This window comes from Choristoneura fumiferana, chromosome 19, assembly GCF_025370935.1.
Source record: "Choristoneura fumiferana chromosome 19, NRCan_CFum_1, whole genome shotgun sequence".
Taxonomy (NCBI): Eukaryota; Metazoa; Arthropoda; class Insecta; order Lepidoptera; family Tortricidae; genus Choristoneura; species Choristoneura fumiferana.
In genome coordinates, this window is record NC_133490.1 from 12,657,124 (window position 1) to 12,673,586 (window position 16,463).

The 16,463-nt window shown below is 39.8% G+C and overlaps 1 protein-coding gene and 1 pseudogene across 1 annotated transcript in view; one reads left to right on the top strand and one right to left on the bottom strand.

Annotated features, from left to right (window-relative positions):
- LOC141438777 (uncharacterized) overlaps window positions 1–16,463 on the bottom strand; it is a 324,060-nt gene that overhangs the window by 193,178 nt on the left and 114,419 nt on the right. The gene's annotated exons all lie outside the window — the stretch shown is intronic.
- The window catches only part of LOC141438584 (uncharacterized), a 31,222-nt pseudogene continuing 27,629 nt past the window's right edge, over window positions 12,871–16,463 (top strand).

A 16,463-nucleotide genomic window follows, 5' to 3' on the forward strand; every position in this document is an offset into this window, starting at 1 on the left:
GAAGTAAAGATTGAATTAAATAAAATAATACTAATAAGAAGAACACAAAAAAAAACTTACCTAAGAAACCTTAACTAAATATCTAAGATGTTACTATAAAAATAAAAATTATAAAAAGAAAACCCCGTCCAAAATACCTGCCTGTGGCAGAGTTCCCATGATGCTGGCCGCATTACCCCTTTGGACCGTAAGTGCGATCCGCTGGGATAAATACGTATTTAGTTTTTACAATATAAAGTGTTCACAAAACTACTTATTGCTAAGACGCACTACAGAAACCTGTTAAGGGTTTATGTTTAGGTAATATATCGTCACTACTTTTTTTTTATCGACTGGATGGTAAACGAGCAAGTGAATCTCCTGATGGTAAGAGATCACCACCGCCCATAAACATCTGCAACACCAGGGGTCTTGCAAATGCGTTGCCAACCTAGAGGCCTAAGATGGGATACCTCAAGTGCAAGTAATTTCACCGGCTGTCTTACTCTCCACGCCGAAACACAACAGTGCAAGCATTGCTGCTTCACGGCAGGATTAGCGAGCAAGATGGTGGTAGCAATCCGGGTGGACCTTGCACAAGGTCCTACCACCTGCAAAAAAAACTACTTTGAAAAAAGCTCGTCACTAAATTCTATTTTTTTTATTAATACTGACGGTTATTTCTTAGATACCAAAATGTCATCACTGCGTTGACAGATACACCTATAAAACGAAGGAACGACCTACGAGATTTTGTAACGTTGGTCTTCCTTCGCTTTTCACGGTGATACTTTTATACGGCAGATCACTGTGATTTTTTTGTGAGTCACCGCACCATTTCTAAAACCCGGATTTTTAATCCCACGGAAAAAAATTAAACAAAGTTTCGTCATTGTCAAAGTGACATTTCAGGGGATTTCAAGGTATGGGCCCGCTAGAAATAATATATAAAGTTCTGTTGTTGCCATGTTTTTTTCTGTTTTCGATAAAAGAGCCGTTTTTACGGGCGACAACTTACAAGTCGTCTTTTGAACGAGAAGTACTTGGACCGGAGTCCATTCTTTCATACAAAAATGAACGAAAAACAACGGAAAACGTAACAATGAACAACTTAACTACAATAAAAATATAACAACAATGTCGACAGTAAAAATATATCAAATGTAAATGAATATTTTCATCAGTAAATTAAAATATTTTATCTTGATTAAGAAATACAGTTTTTTAATGGGAAGTCGATTTCTGGCAAATGTGGAAAGAATTAAATATCTTGAATTCTGCAAATGTTTTTTGATAACGGCAACACCTTTGTTTACATTTTTTCCTTGGGATTAAGATTCCGGGTTTAGGGCCAGTAGTACGTGTCAGATATACTTCCACACTCCGCTATGTAAATATTTATGCAGTTGGCTGTACAGTGGCGGTACGGGCGGTATCGGCGTATCATTACTGTAAACGTGTGGCCTAATGTCGCTTGTTACTGCACAACTCGGCGCATTAAAATAAACGACATGTGAGATGAAGACGCAAACAATAAGAGACGAGGCGGCGCGCGGGCGGGGCCCCTACGTGTAGCCTAGTCACCAGGTAATGGTACACAATTACGCGTATTATTATTGTAGGTAAAAAGATGTAGAATGAAGGAAATGTTGACCTAGTTTTATGTTATTGTAATGTGAAGAAAACGCTGGATGTCAAGTCAGTTGTAGATTTTTGTACATTGCGACTTACTTGTACTGTTTATATCGAAGGATGTGTATTTCCTTGATCGATTTATTCCTTTCCATATTAAATCTGTGTCTGGGTTTTCATTTCATGAATTGGCTAAGGGACATCTGTCATATCGTTCAAAACTCGCCGTATAGAATTTTACTAGTGACGTTTAGGAAGATCATGAATTTTCTAGGCATATCATGAAGGCCGCCATTTCATGATTTGGTCAGTTTAGGCAAATAATGAAATTCCTAGGCATATCATGAAACGCCGCCATATCGCTTCTGGAACTTCGACGCCCGCTGCCGCGGCATGCTCGCTTCGCTCGCTCGGCTCGTGCGTTGTGGTCACAATTCATACTACCCTAACCACTCCTCACTTTGCTCGTCGTACCAAAATGTTTTTTTTTTCTGCATATTACGATGTGCCTGGTTGTAGCGGGGCGGTCCTGGTCTTCGGAATTGGTGTTATTTTTTTTACTTATAACCTGTGTAATTCTCAAATTAAAGGAAATTCACATTGTTTACACTATTTATTTTACCCTACAATCAACAAGAGGATAAATACAACTAAAAAAATTAACAAACAAAAAAAATACTTTTATAAACAAGCAGACAGCGCTCAACGATTTCGTATTAGTTGCAACCGGTCGGGCGCACAATAGACTACGTCACACGCGAAGTAAAGAACCGTTACGCGAGCCAACGAGCTCAAGACGAGAGCGCGGCTCTTCACTTTGCCCAGCGACACCTTCGAACCAACACCGGAAAAAAAGAAGAAGTACCTTAGACACTATTATGGTGTTAATTTTAAAAATTATTTAAATAAAAACAATCTAAATTTAAAATCAAGTGTTTTCCCGAGTCGGGTGAGTGTTGCGAACATTTTACTACTATAAGCTGCCATTCTAGTCTATCGCCGTAATTATTGCATTGCATGAATTTTATGCTTTTTCTTTTGGTTGAAAATACAACTGGTGCAACCACTAAATCTGCCTAATTAAACCTATCGCAAAACATTGTGCATTGTATTGCTTCCGATCGATACTGTAATTAGAGTTCTGGAAAATTACCGCTACCCTCGTACAAAAATAGTGAGGATTTTTATAAAACAAACTTATTAATATTTAACGATTATTTGTATACTTTAATCGTTTCTATACGTATTAAAATCGTTTTCAATATTAATGTATAACTTTGTCATCGCACCAGTCCCCTATAAGGAACTTATTTATTGTGGCTATTAGATTTGTTTTACCTACCTATCCAGAAATAATCATTTAAAATTTCATCAGACTTATCACGTCATTCTGCAGTGTGATTTTATAATTCCCGTATACCATAAAATTCTGGAAGGTTGCTGCTACCCTCGTAAAAAATAATAATACGATTTAAATATACAAAATGCCATTTTATACTTAATTCAGATTATAAATGATCTAGTTAGATGTAGGATTCGCTTCTCGGCATGCTAAATCATACTGTGCTTACGGCCGAATTAATTTGCTAGTGAACCCTATTGTGAATGCATAGCTTTAATTCTGCCCTTATAATGTGATTGTTTGTGACTGCCACATCAGTGATTGCTAATGCTTGGGGCTCACTTAACCCGTATCCGCAATCATCAAGCCATAAGTTTCGTCCAAAATCCCGGTGTTGCAGTCACAAACACGAAATCGGACTTTTTGTGAATGGCCAATTTTCGGGATTTTTAGGGAGCAAGTTTGGGGGTCAGTCTTGGAGCGGTGGCGCCGTTGGCGGCTGCTCGGCATCACTTCCATCGACCCGGATCCACGGTTCCGGAAATCCGGAGGGCCCGAATTCAAGCCTGAAGTCCTGCCGCGGCTCGTCGTTACCTCCAGGCAGGGAAGTGACCCCAATTAGGGATCTGTATCGTTTTTTTCCCCGTCGGTGTGCTCACTCTAATTCTATTTAATCCTACGTAAGTTCTCACGCCCTAGCCGGGATCTTGTAAAATTGTATTTAAATTAATAAATTTTGGCAACCTTATAGTTGGCCTTACAGTTATTTATCTCTTTAGAAACCTACCTCTAGTGGTGACGCTAACCGTCACATGGTATAGAGCTAGGAATATTGACGAATGCGTTGCTTTAATCGATCTAACGTATTGTTTCTCAGGCGCATCGTATTATGTCTTGCCAACTTTAACTTGCCTAGGAATTTCGTGATCTGGCGGATTTTGCGATCGGCCGCCTACACTACAATGCCGACATGTATTCTTCACGCAACATTTTCGAAATGCCAAGCCCATTGTAACTTACTAAACAGTAATCACAGATCCTAAATGAAAAGCACAAGATATTTGAAGGTAAAAACTTTACCTATAAACTTTCTGTCGCGCGGCATCTCAACGACATCTCAACGCGCAAAAGTTTTAAACTCTTCTCATTAAATTTTTCAGTAAACTTAGCTCTCAGTCGTTCGTCAACTTTTAATTATAAAGCCCGGCTGTACTAATTACAATCATCGCCCACAATCACTGTAACAGCGCCACTGTTAATAATTTCCTAAGTCTCCGATTTCAATTTGGGCGAATTCGTGTAGCTCGCTCGCAGATTATTTCTTGTGCAAACTCTGTTTAATTTGTTCCAAACAAACACATTTACAGTCATTAATATTTATTTTGGTCCCGTTGACAGAGGATGTTTATTTCTCGGGGAATTATTTTGTCCGGGAAAAACTTGTGTAAACGCTCGTAATGCTGTTGCTTGTTTGAGAGGCATGTTAATACGGTTGGCTTTTGTGATCGTGTTTGATGTCCTGAATCGCACTCAACCCGTTCGCTGGCTGCTGAGGGCGGAGCCAAATATTGAAACGGGACCGTGACGAACTACTTTGCATGCTAAATCTACATAGCACAAACAACATACAACGACACAGCTGGAAAAATATGCAAATTGAAGTGGCAATGGGCGGGCCACATTGCTCGAAGAACAGATAACCGTTGGGGAAGAAAAGCCCTCGAGTGGCGACCACGAACTGGAAGATTAAGCGTTGGCAGGCCTCCCACCAGAAACCGGTGGATGCAAGTGGCCAATTGTCGTTCATTGTGGCGTTCTAAGCGGGAAGCCTTTGTTCAGCAGTGGACTTCTTCCGGCTGATGATGATGATGATGATGATGCTAAATCTTGCGAAAAGCTCCTCGTTTTGCTGGATAGCTCGAAATGAGAGGTCGATATACTATGTGTATTCTTCAATTTCAAAAGGCGTCAAAGCTTTCTTAGAGACTTGCATCATCAACAACTCGGTATATACGTCCCACTGCTGGGCACAGGCTTCCTATCAGAATGAAAGGGCTTGGGCCGCAGTTCCCTCGCGGGTCCAGTGCGACACACACAGACACACAGAAGATGCTTTGGAGACTACTTGCAAGGATTAGGTAAATTAAGATTTATGATTGATTTATTTGAAAGAAAGAAAGAAACCTTCTTCTTCTTCTTCTTCTTTTTCTTTCTTTCTTTGATTTATTTGTCAACACGAATAATACAAGACTAACACAAAAAATACAAATAAATAATAAAGCTTACATTTAATCTGATCATAATATATGGAACCTTTGGACTGTGCCAAAAGGAACAGGCTCAGATTATGCTGCCAAATCAATATTCTGCTATGTAATTCTGGTGTCCGCAGAAAATGTATTCAATGGCATCGAATTCAAACTTGATATCGGTAAAAAACTTAAGAAGATGAGCTGGTTGTATGTCGTAAGTAGTATATAGTCCTCCGCATCGGTTTCAATGACGGCGACCCTGACTAAATATATCCATTGTATAAAATTTTGAAAAAAAATTATAACAACAAAGAATAAGCTTATTTTCTAGCGTGCGCTCTAATATGGCTCGCTAGACCGAGCTTAGTCTTTAAAACTCTATCGCAGTCGCAGGGTGCACCATAGAGTTGGCCTTGTGCATTGTATGTATAAGTATAGGAGGGGTGTAGTAACGTGTCCGTATAGATAAGTCGACGTTCCATATTCGAAAAATGGCTTAAGTCCCATATCAATTCTGTAACTAGTGGGTGCCCCTTATTTCGCATTACATTATGTTGTTGTTGTCTGTATGTGGTATGTGGTTGACACTATGAATGACACACGCTGTTATGCAATAGTGTGTCAACTATGATTAATTCTCTGAATAATTCTGATTAATTCTGCAATACAATGTCAGCCCCTCTTGATTAAACATTTAAGATTTTATTTAGATAAGAACGTAGAACTAAACGGGATCATTATGTACAAATTACACACTCAAAGCATGCTTACAGACACACACACACATTTAAAATAGATTGCATTGTGTTTTGTTATTGTTTTTTTTTACCTTTTAATTACTTTTCTTTTTATATCTTAGTATTAGTAACGGACAACCCTGCCAAAGGGTCCGGGCTGAAAACCAGCGCTGGAAATTAAAGCCAGCATTTGCTGAGACCGGCACTCATTATCAAGGTGTAGACCTATTTTGTACTTAATTATGCGTATTTTGTATCCACTTGTTTATACTATGGCAATGAAGAGTTTTATTAATACAGTTATAAATAATCTGTGAAAATTTCAACTGTCTAAATATCACTGTTCATGAGATACAGCCTGGTGACAGACGGACGGACGTACAGACGGACAGCGAAGTTTTAGCTGTAGGGCTTCCGTATACCCATTGGGTACGGAACCCTGAAAAGGCACAAAAAGCCAAACCGTTATGTGGATACAAATGTGTGAGATATAATGTATGCATAATAATATAATTATGTATCACATGAGGAACCTTTCACAATAAAATACAAGTACACATTTGAACAGGAACACGAATCCATTGAATGTGCTTCCATTAATCTAAAGCACTTAATAAAATTAATTTTCTTAATAAAACTATTTATATTTCAAGTGAGGTTTTTATAAAGGTATATTTCTGTATTTTGTATAGTACTTTTAAAACATTACTGCGGTATATTGGTACAAGTGACATGCTAATGTTAGCGTATATTGATGCAAGTGATAAAAACGGTTATAAATCAATAGATGAAGGTAAAAAAGCATCTGCTTTATTGTTCATTGCAAGCCATATAAGTATTTCATCGAATTATTCATATACAATATAAAAATATTGTTAAATCAGTAATCCACGCATTACGCCGTATACTGGGGCAAGTAGTAATTAGCTCAGTATACCGCACAACTACAAGATGTAAAATACGCGTTTAGTAGTGTATCTGCAATTTTCTCAAAAACTTTAATAAATTTCAAAATTCCATGAATACAGGTAGAAATCAAATATTTTTTTTAGAAGCAATCCAAAATTTTGAAATGTTATATCATCAAATGAGAAAGTTACAGGTTTTGGAACCTTTGATAAGCTCTCCTGTAAATTTGTGATTTTGTACTTGTACCAATATACTTAGGAGCTTTTGCATTGTATTTTATTGGAAACTTATTTAGCCTATACGCCTTGCGCCAGTTTGCATGATATTTCTAAGCTTTTTTTATTGGCTCTACATCCGGTACATTTATTTCCGTACAACCAAGCTCGCTGAACGGATAAAATAATTCGAGTGTTATTTAAAGCGCCAATTTATAAACTGTCATTAATTAAAAAAAGACATCTCGTTAGCGCTGCTCTTTGCTGATATTAAGCGACGATTCCAATTTCCCGTCATCGGGGAAATATCGCGCGATGACAGAATTGCTCTTTTTATAATTAATGAATTTGTGACAATTGCTTTCCCAATCGTTTTCCAGGCGCGGAAAATATAAATTGTATCGGATTTAACTAATTTAATGACGTGTACAACCACGGTGTACAGTCAAGGGCAAAGATATCGACACGGCCAAAGTTGCAAAAATATGTATACACGGCCTTAATGTTACGTGCATAAAGTCGTGTATACATATTTTTGTAACAGTATGTTCATTTACCTCCGAAGAGAGTGGACGTATTTTTACGCGTATCCTATCAGAAATTATTATTGTTTTAAAACCTGGAAATGTCCTCTAATTGTAGTGGTTGTGGTGAAAAGATAAATGATTTATTCTTTATGGAATGTTCAAGTCAAAATTGCAAGAAGTTGTATGATCTGAAGTGTCTCGCGATCGAACAACAATTGTTTGATGATTTTTCGGCAGAGTACAAAAATCAGTGGTTATGTCCGGAATGTGTTTGCGCGAACCGTAAACGCAGCAATGCGAATACCCCTGTCCGTGAGCCGGGAAGCGTCAAGAGCTACACACCAAGTGATAATGTCAACACTCAGCGCGGCAGTCGCGGCAAGGCCCAGGCCGAGCCGCAGGAGGCGATCGGGCATGCAACCCTATTGGCCGAACTCAGGGCATTCCGAACGGAGGTTATTTCACGATTAGATAGCCAGGCCACGGCAATAAACCATCTAAAAGATTTATGCTATACGACTAAAACCGAATTGCGTAATCTACATACCAAGGTGAGGGTACTCGACGAAAAACTGGTTTGTGTTGATGAACTAAAATCCCAGATAAACACACTAACTGTTCGTAATCGGGAGCTGGAAAACATCATAAGCTCCATGAAACCGAAACAGACTTTGGACGCGTCTACCAATACTGTGTTGGCAAACAATAATAGGTCATATTCTGAAGTAACGGGCGGTAGTCCGACAAAAGTAAACGACCGTCATGCAAACAATGCTAAGGGTGGAGCCACAAAAAATGAGGAGCAAACAGAGATCAACTCAAATCAAGAAATGGACAAGAAGAATAAGGCAAAAATTCGCCAATGTAAAGAAATTATTAAAGGTCAAAATACCTCTGTTAAGCAAATACAAGCTATGGAGCGGAAAAAACATCTGCATGTATGGCGACTGCATCCAGAAACTACCGTTGAAAAATTATCTAAATTTGTAAATACGGTGTGTGGTATGGAAATGGCCGCGAAAGTGGAAAAGGTCAATCACAAAACTGAACGTGATTATGCTTCATTCATTGTAAGTGTACCGGAACAAGCCTATAATCGGCTGTCACAGCCTGAGGTATGGCCTGTAAATGTTGAAGTTAGTGAATGGATTTGGTTTCGGAGACATAACAAACAGCCACATAAAGCCGAGTAAAAAAATAGAGATAATGTACCAAAACGTTCGGGGTCTTCGAACTAAATTAAACTACTTCATTACTAATTTGGAGGCTTCAAGTGCTGATTTGTGGGCGGTGACGGAAACAGGTTGTAATGAATCCATCCAAGATGCAGAGATTGTACCGCCGAGTTATAACATAATTAGATGCGATCGAGCGGACGGCCGCAAACAGGGCGGCGCGTTCTTAGTGGCCACACACGAGTTTGAGCTGCGTCAGGTAACTTTGCCCGGAGACGTCAATGTTAACAGCTGTGCATTCGAGTTGGTTGCTGCTACCGTCCATTCGAAAAATAGGTTGTTGTTTTTATGTTGTGTACTTTATATACCTCCAAGTAGTAATGAATTGGAATACATGAATCTGTTTAGTATAATTGAATTATTATGTGTTAGATATAAGGAAATTATTGTGTTAGGAGATTTCAATTTACATTCAGCAAATGCAAATATTATTAATTATTTTGAATATTTTATGGCCTTTTGTGAATTCACTCAGAGCAATAAAATTCCTAATTGCAATGATCGACAGTTGGATTTAGTGTTAAGTACATGGAGCGGGGTGCGCGTGAGCGGCGCCGACGAGCCGCTGGTGCCGGTGGACGCGCACCACCCGCCGCTAGCGGTCGAGCTGCGGCTGGAGGGCGCGCCCGCCGGCGGCGGAGGGAGCGCCCACGTTGGGCCGGTACCATTGCAATGGAATTTCAAAAAAGCAAATTTTTCCCTCTTGTACTCTTTAATGTTGGATGCTGATTGGGGCAAACTCTTTACTATTAATGATCCGGAGGAAGCGCTAAAGTTTTTTTATAACACCATAAATCAGATTGTGGAATATTGTGTTCCTAAAAAAAGACAAAAGAGGATAAATTCCAGATACAACTACCCAGAGTGGTACACGGCGGAGATAATTCGTAACATAGAATCGAAAGGGAGGCTTCATAAGCGATATAAGGCAAGTAGATTGCAATGTGATTACGAAGAGTTTGCGAGGTGTACATAGGTCTAGAGTGAAATGGTTAATCGATGAGGCGCACGCTTACCATCAGGATAAAGTTCAAAGGGAACTTACTAAGGATCCCAATAGTTTCTGGAGGTACATAGGATCAAAGACAGGGTCTAAGACACGTAAGAGAATTACAAGGGACGGAAACATAATTCCTGATTCTCAGTGTGCCAAAGAGTTGGCTGCATTTTTTCAGTCAGTATACGATTCCCGTGTGCCAAAACTGGATGTAGACGCGGCAGTGGCAGCCGAGCGGGGCGGGGAGCGCGCGTGTGCATATTGGGCAAATACAGTTGAACCAGGTGGAGAAAGCGCTGGTTCGCCTCAAGCCGAAGCGTTCGGCAGGACCTGATGGCATACCCGCGTATGTGATTAGAGACTGTCGATCGGTGTTGGCTGAGCCGCTGCTGCACATATTTAACTTGTGCATTCAATGCTCGCTATTTCCTAGCCAGTGGAAATTGACACGAGTTGTGCCTGTCCCTAAAAGTGGCCAAGGTAATGATGTGTGGTGCGGTGGCTGTAGACCGGTGGCGATTCTGTCGACTCCAGCGAAGGTTTTCGAATCAGTGCTACAGAATTGCGTGTTCCAGCAGATGAGTGCTCAATTATCAGACACGCAGCATGGTTTTCGACCGGGTCGTAGTACTACAAGTAACTTGCTCAACTTTGTCACGTATGTAGTACCTAAAGTGGACGCGGGGATACAGGTTGATGCTGCCTACTTCGATTTCAGAAAAGCTTTCGATATGGTCGACAATGATATCTTGCTTGAGAAGTTGGCGGCGGTTGGCTGCACCCCGCGAACGCTTCATTTTTTTGCTAGTTACATGAAGGACAGGCAACAGTTCGTAGAATACGGGGGATACAAATCCGATCCCTATTATACTCGGTCAGGAGTAAGTCAGGGGAGTAATTTGGGTCCACTGGAATTTATCATAATGATTAACGATTTACCGGAAGTCGTAGAAGACGCCACTTGTCTGCTATTCGCGGACGACCTGAAGTTGCTTCAGGCAGTGAGAAACGAGTCAGAGGCGGAGAGGTTTCAGAGGGATATAGATAGCGTCGTGGCTTGGAGCCTAAAAAACAAGCTGCCCTTCAACACGTCTAAATGTGCCGTAATTACATTCAGTAGAGCAAGAGCTCCTATTAATTATGGTTATGCTGTGGATGGGGTACCGCTGAGGAGAGTTACAACGGTTAGGGACCTGGGAGTGGACATAGACAATGAGCTAACGTTTCGTAATCACATTGTCAATGTTTGTAAAAAAGCCTACAGGAGGCTAGGTTTTATACTCCGTAGAGCTGAGGGCTTTAACAACATCAGGGCTATATGTAGCCTTTACAACGCTCTGGTGAGGAGTATATTGGAAAGCAACGCGATAATCTGGGCACCGCATGAAGCGAAGTACATTCTCATGCTGGAGAAAATCCAAAATAAATTTACTAGATACTTATACATGAGACTGTACTCGGTTTACCCCTATTTCCCCTTGATGTATCCAACATTATTCGTTATAGGAATGGTTGGGTACAGTAAACTAGAAACCAGGCGGGACCTCGCGTTGGTTACTTACTTTTTGGAATTAATTCGGGGCAAGCAGAACAATCCAGGTGTATTGAAGTACATAAGCCTTTGCGCTCCCGATAACTACGCTGGGCGCCGGCGGCGGCCGCCGCTGCTGGCCTTGCCGCGCGGTAGGACCAAATTGTTGGCCAAGGCGCCCTTCACGCGCGCCCTAGCTACTCTAAACCAGATAGCAGACTCAGTTGATCTGTTTCATTGCACTCTGAGCGAATTCAAGAGAGTTGCCTTACACATAATTTGCTATGTAGATTAAGATGTTTATTTTTTAGTTTATTATTAAGGGCCTTCTGTATCGCCTTAGGTTTAACCCCTGTAATGATACTGTAAGTGATGATAATGTAAATAAATAAATAAATAAATAAATAAATAAACTTTGGCCGTGTCGATATCTTTGCCCGTGAGTGTATAACATAACTAATTTTATCTTTGTTTATCAGTTTGTGTGTGTTTTTAGATCTTTTTAACCCGTCACGCGTCCTAGAGACTACATTTAGTCTCTAACTTTTTTTTTGCGGGAAATGTTCTTTAGACTACTGGTAGTATCTACTGCCCTGCACTGCTGCAGTGCGCGTGTTGCGGCAGCCGCCGAGTCGCCTTGCTTCTAGGAAGAAGGACTACGAATTAGTCCGAAACAGTCGAGCTAAACTCGATTTAAGACGTGAGATCCGTTACAATATTATTTGATATGAGTCTCACGGTAGTTTCATGTTCAAAATCTACCAATCATGATAAAATTTAAATAAACTATATATACGTTTAGACCTACATCAGAAAGCTTCGATAAAGTCGTTGCCTGTTCCTTAATCGTTGCTTTTCAGCTGATTTATCTGTTCTCTTAGTTTTGGCATTGGTTTGATAGACTCTGTATCATGGATGATACTGCAATGTCACGTAGCCAACAATGATTTTTTTAGAAGAGCGTAAAAATTAACATATCTTCGTGTTTGAATAGAAAATATCCCTGAGTGAGCTAACTTTGGGGGCGGCAGACGTGAGCTTGCTTTCGGAATCCAAAAGCTTAATGGTTATTTGAGTATATTTTTCAGAATCCTTTTTTATGACGGTGGAAGTATTTAACACTTCCACTGGACGTAGATTAGTTACATGTTTAGTTTTAGTTTTGTAACTAAGGGACCCCATACATCCCTGTATTATTACTGTTCTTTTCATGTATTTTTTTCTTTAATTTTATACTGTAGTTTTTAAGTATTTTATTTGCAATTATTTTATTTAAAAAAAATGATTATGTTTCACAGCTTCATTCTTTGCGATTTATAGTTAACATAGTGTAGTAGCACCCCCAAGCATCAGCCTTGCACGGTTTTTTAGAGTCTTAGTACTGGCAACATTTAAAAAGAAAAAAGGAAAAACCGTTATCCCTACCATCCCCACTTACCAGACGACGGTTGGACCCGCCACTTTTCTTCATTATTCATTCCCGTGCTCAAGCCTTCGCACGTGCACTTTAAAACATGGGGAAACGGAAAAGTGAAGAGGAGGTGATCAGAAGTAAAATTAAGAAATTAAAAACAGAACTGCAACGACGGACAAGATGCCGATCAAGAATTATATATTCCTCAGATTCCAGTGAAGCTGATGGTGAGTTTCTTAATTTATGTAGCTGTTGCTCATTACACAGAAAGAAGTCGAAGATCATTCTGATTCCATCGAAAAAGTGATGCGTTTTTGCTAATTACGGGCACTTACCATCACACTTTCGTTACTCTGGTAACTGTTTAAGGTCAAATGACCTGTAAGAGGATTGTGATGCGTTTTTGCTAATTACGGGCACTTATCATCACACTTTCATCACTCTGGTAGCAGTTTAAGGTCACACGACCTGTAAGAGGACTGTGATGCGTATTGGCTAATTACGGGCCCTTACTTTCACGCTAGTCCTCTTTGGGATATAAAAAATATAGAACTTATTGTTCTTTTCAGACGACTTCATAGTCAATTCTGAAGCACAAGAGGAGCAAAGGTCATCGTCCCATGACCACGTGGAGTCGCCGCGCCTCGCCGCGTCACCGCCGCTGACACCGGTACCCGACGCGCTCCAGGAAGCATCGCCACAGCCCTCAACGCATCAGAAGCCACTGCGACCAGCCTCCGCGCTTCCAGGGCCGTCGTCCGCTCCAGATCTACCAAAGACATCACCCCAGGTACCTCCATCGTCTCCTGACGATGAAGAGCTCGATGATGACGTCTTGCTGATGCTAGGCGATGCGCCACAGCCGGAAACTGCCTTAGGCGATAACATACACAAGGATGTAGCCAGTAGGTGGCGCGACATTCTTTTAAAAGGGTTACAAAAAGAGGTTAAAGAAAAACTGTTTCAAGAATACCCCGTGCCTAGCAACTGTGACCTGTTAGTTGCCCCTACTCTTAATCCTGAGGCCAAAGCAGCTTTAATAGAAAATTTGGTAAAAAGGGACCATTCCCTAATGCAAAAACAGAAGCAAATAGGCGTTGCATTGTCTGCTCTCGCACAGGCCTTAGATTTATTGCTTAAACAGGACGCATCTAAGCAAAAAATTTTAAAATCAGTCAGCGACGCTTGTCGTATTTTGTGCGATAGCCACTACTTAGAAACAAAGACTCGCCGATACTTTGTAGTTTCGTCAATTAATACCGATCTCAAAGACACGCTCACTAATACGGTTAGAGATGGTTTCCTCTTCGGAGAGAATATATCTGATAAATTAAAAGCCGCTCAGTCCATTCAAAAATCGGGAGACTCACTGAAAAATACCCCAAAACCTTTCAACAATCGCTTTAATAAGAATAACTTTGTACTCAACAAACGAAGCCGCAGAAGAATAATTTAAACTTCAAACCCCCTGCATCAAAGACACAGAGCAAACCCGATGCAGGGCAGTACCGACCGCCGCCACCCCCGCCCCAGTCGCCCATTCAGCACCCGGCGCCGCGCCAGTCCGCCGCCGCGCCGCGGCTACCGAGGCCACAGGAGGTAGCTGGACACGAGGTACGATACGCAGGACGCTTACGTAACTTTACCCAAAAATGGGCTCAAATAACATCTGATCATACAATTCTAGAATGGACTAAAGGTTATAAGATTCCTTTTATTTCTGCGCCTTCTAGAAGTGATTGTCCTGCCGTTTATCCCAAAACAATGTCAGAGCAATCTGATTATGAAGAAGCTCTCAGTAAGCTTTTAGACATCAATGCCATTTCAATGTGTGAACATCATCCCGACGAATTCATTTCTAGTATTTTTTTGGTACCTAAACCTAATGGAGAAAAGAGGTTCATTCTAAATTTAAAATCTCTCAATAAATTTATACAAACTAATCATTTTAAGATGGAAGACTATAGAACTGCTTCCAAATTAATCACTAAGGATTGTTTTATGGCTTCTATTGACATCAAAGATGCGTATCTGTTAATTCCAATATTTAAGCCTCATAGAAAATATCTACGCTTTATATTCAACGGTACTTTATTTGAATTTAATTCACTTCCGTTTGGTTTATGTACCTCTCCATACGTGTTCACAAAAATGCTTAAACCTATAGTTGAATACTTAAGACAAAAGAGCTATTTATCATGTATATATTTAGATGATATATTATGTGTCGGAAAAACCCGTGAAGAATGCAATTCTAATGTCTCTGCCACTAAATCTTTATTAGAATATCTGGGATTTATTATAAATACCCAAAAAAGCTGCCTTACTCCAAGTACAGAATGTAAATTCTTAGGATTTATTTTTGACTCTCAAAGAATGATCCTGACGTTACCAGATTCAAAGAGAATTAAGATAAAAGATAAGCTTTTAACGTTTACGAAAATCTATAAATGTAAATTACGAGAATTTGCTAGGTTAATCGGTCTCTTAATATCTGCCTGTCCGGCTATACAATTTGCATGGATGTACACTAAACTGTTGGAGCGTCATAAGTATCTTTGTTTACTTAAGAATTCTAACTATGAAGCTTCAATTACAGTCCCATCTGAATTAAAGGACGATTTAAATTGGTGGATTAAACATATCGATCAGGGGTTAAACCCGTTTAGATTTAATCAATTTAAAATTGAAATATTCTCTGATGCATCAAAATCTGGCTGGGGTGCATATAGTAATAATAGAAAAGCTTACGGATATTGGAAAGAAAGTGAACGTTCGTTACATATTAATGAGTTGGAGATAAACGCAGCTTTTTTGGCTTTAAAGACGTTTGCAAATGAGTTACAGCACTGCGAAGTTCTCTTAAGAATTGATAATGTTACGGCTATCGCATGTATAAACAAAATGGGTAGTATCCAATTTCCACATTTAAATCGTATCACAAGAGAAATTTGGCAGTGGTGTGAAAGGCGTAAAATTATAATATTTGCATCATATATCAATACTAAGGAAAACTATGAGGCCGATAAGTTATCCCGTACTAAATTTTCTGACACTGAGTGGGAACTAAGTAATAGTGCATTCGTTAAAATAAAACAAATATTTGGTACTCCTAAAATGGATTTATTTGCAAGCCGTTGTAATGCTAAGTGTCCATTATACGTTACCTGGAAGAACGATCCTGACGCGTGGACGATAGACGCTTTCACATTTTCCTGGAAAAACATTTACTTTTACGCCTTTCCCCCGTTTTCACTAATTTTAAAAGTAATACAAAAAATCATTAATGAAAAAGCTGAGGGTATACTCGTTGTTCCAAATTGGCCCACACAACCATGGTTCCCTTTGTTTTCGAAACTATTAGTTCAAGAACCCATTTATTTTAGACCAAGTGCTAATTTGCTAACGTCTCCTTTCAGATCACGTCACAACTTGCACAGAACCCTGTCGTTGATTGCCGCAAAATTATCAGGGACTCGTTATTAAAAAGATCATTGTCTCCTAGATCGGTTGAAATAATGCTTTCTGCACTATGTGATAACACATACAAACAATATGGCCCTTGTATTAAAGCCTACATTGATTATTGTAAAACCCACGGACATGATTATATGAAAATGTCGGTACCAATTATTATTGATTTTCTTACCAGTATTTTTGATAATGGCGCAAAGTATGGGACAATCAATAGTC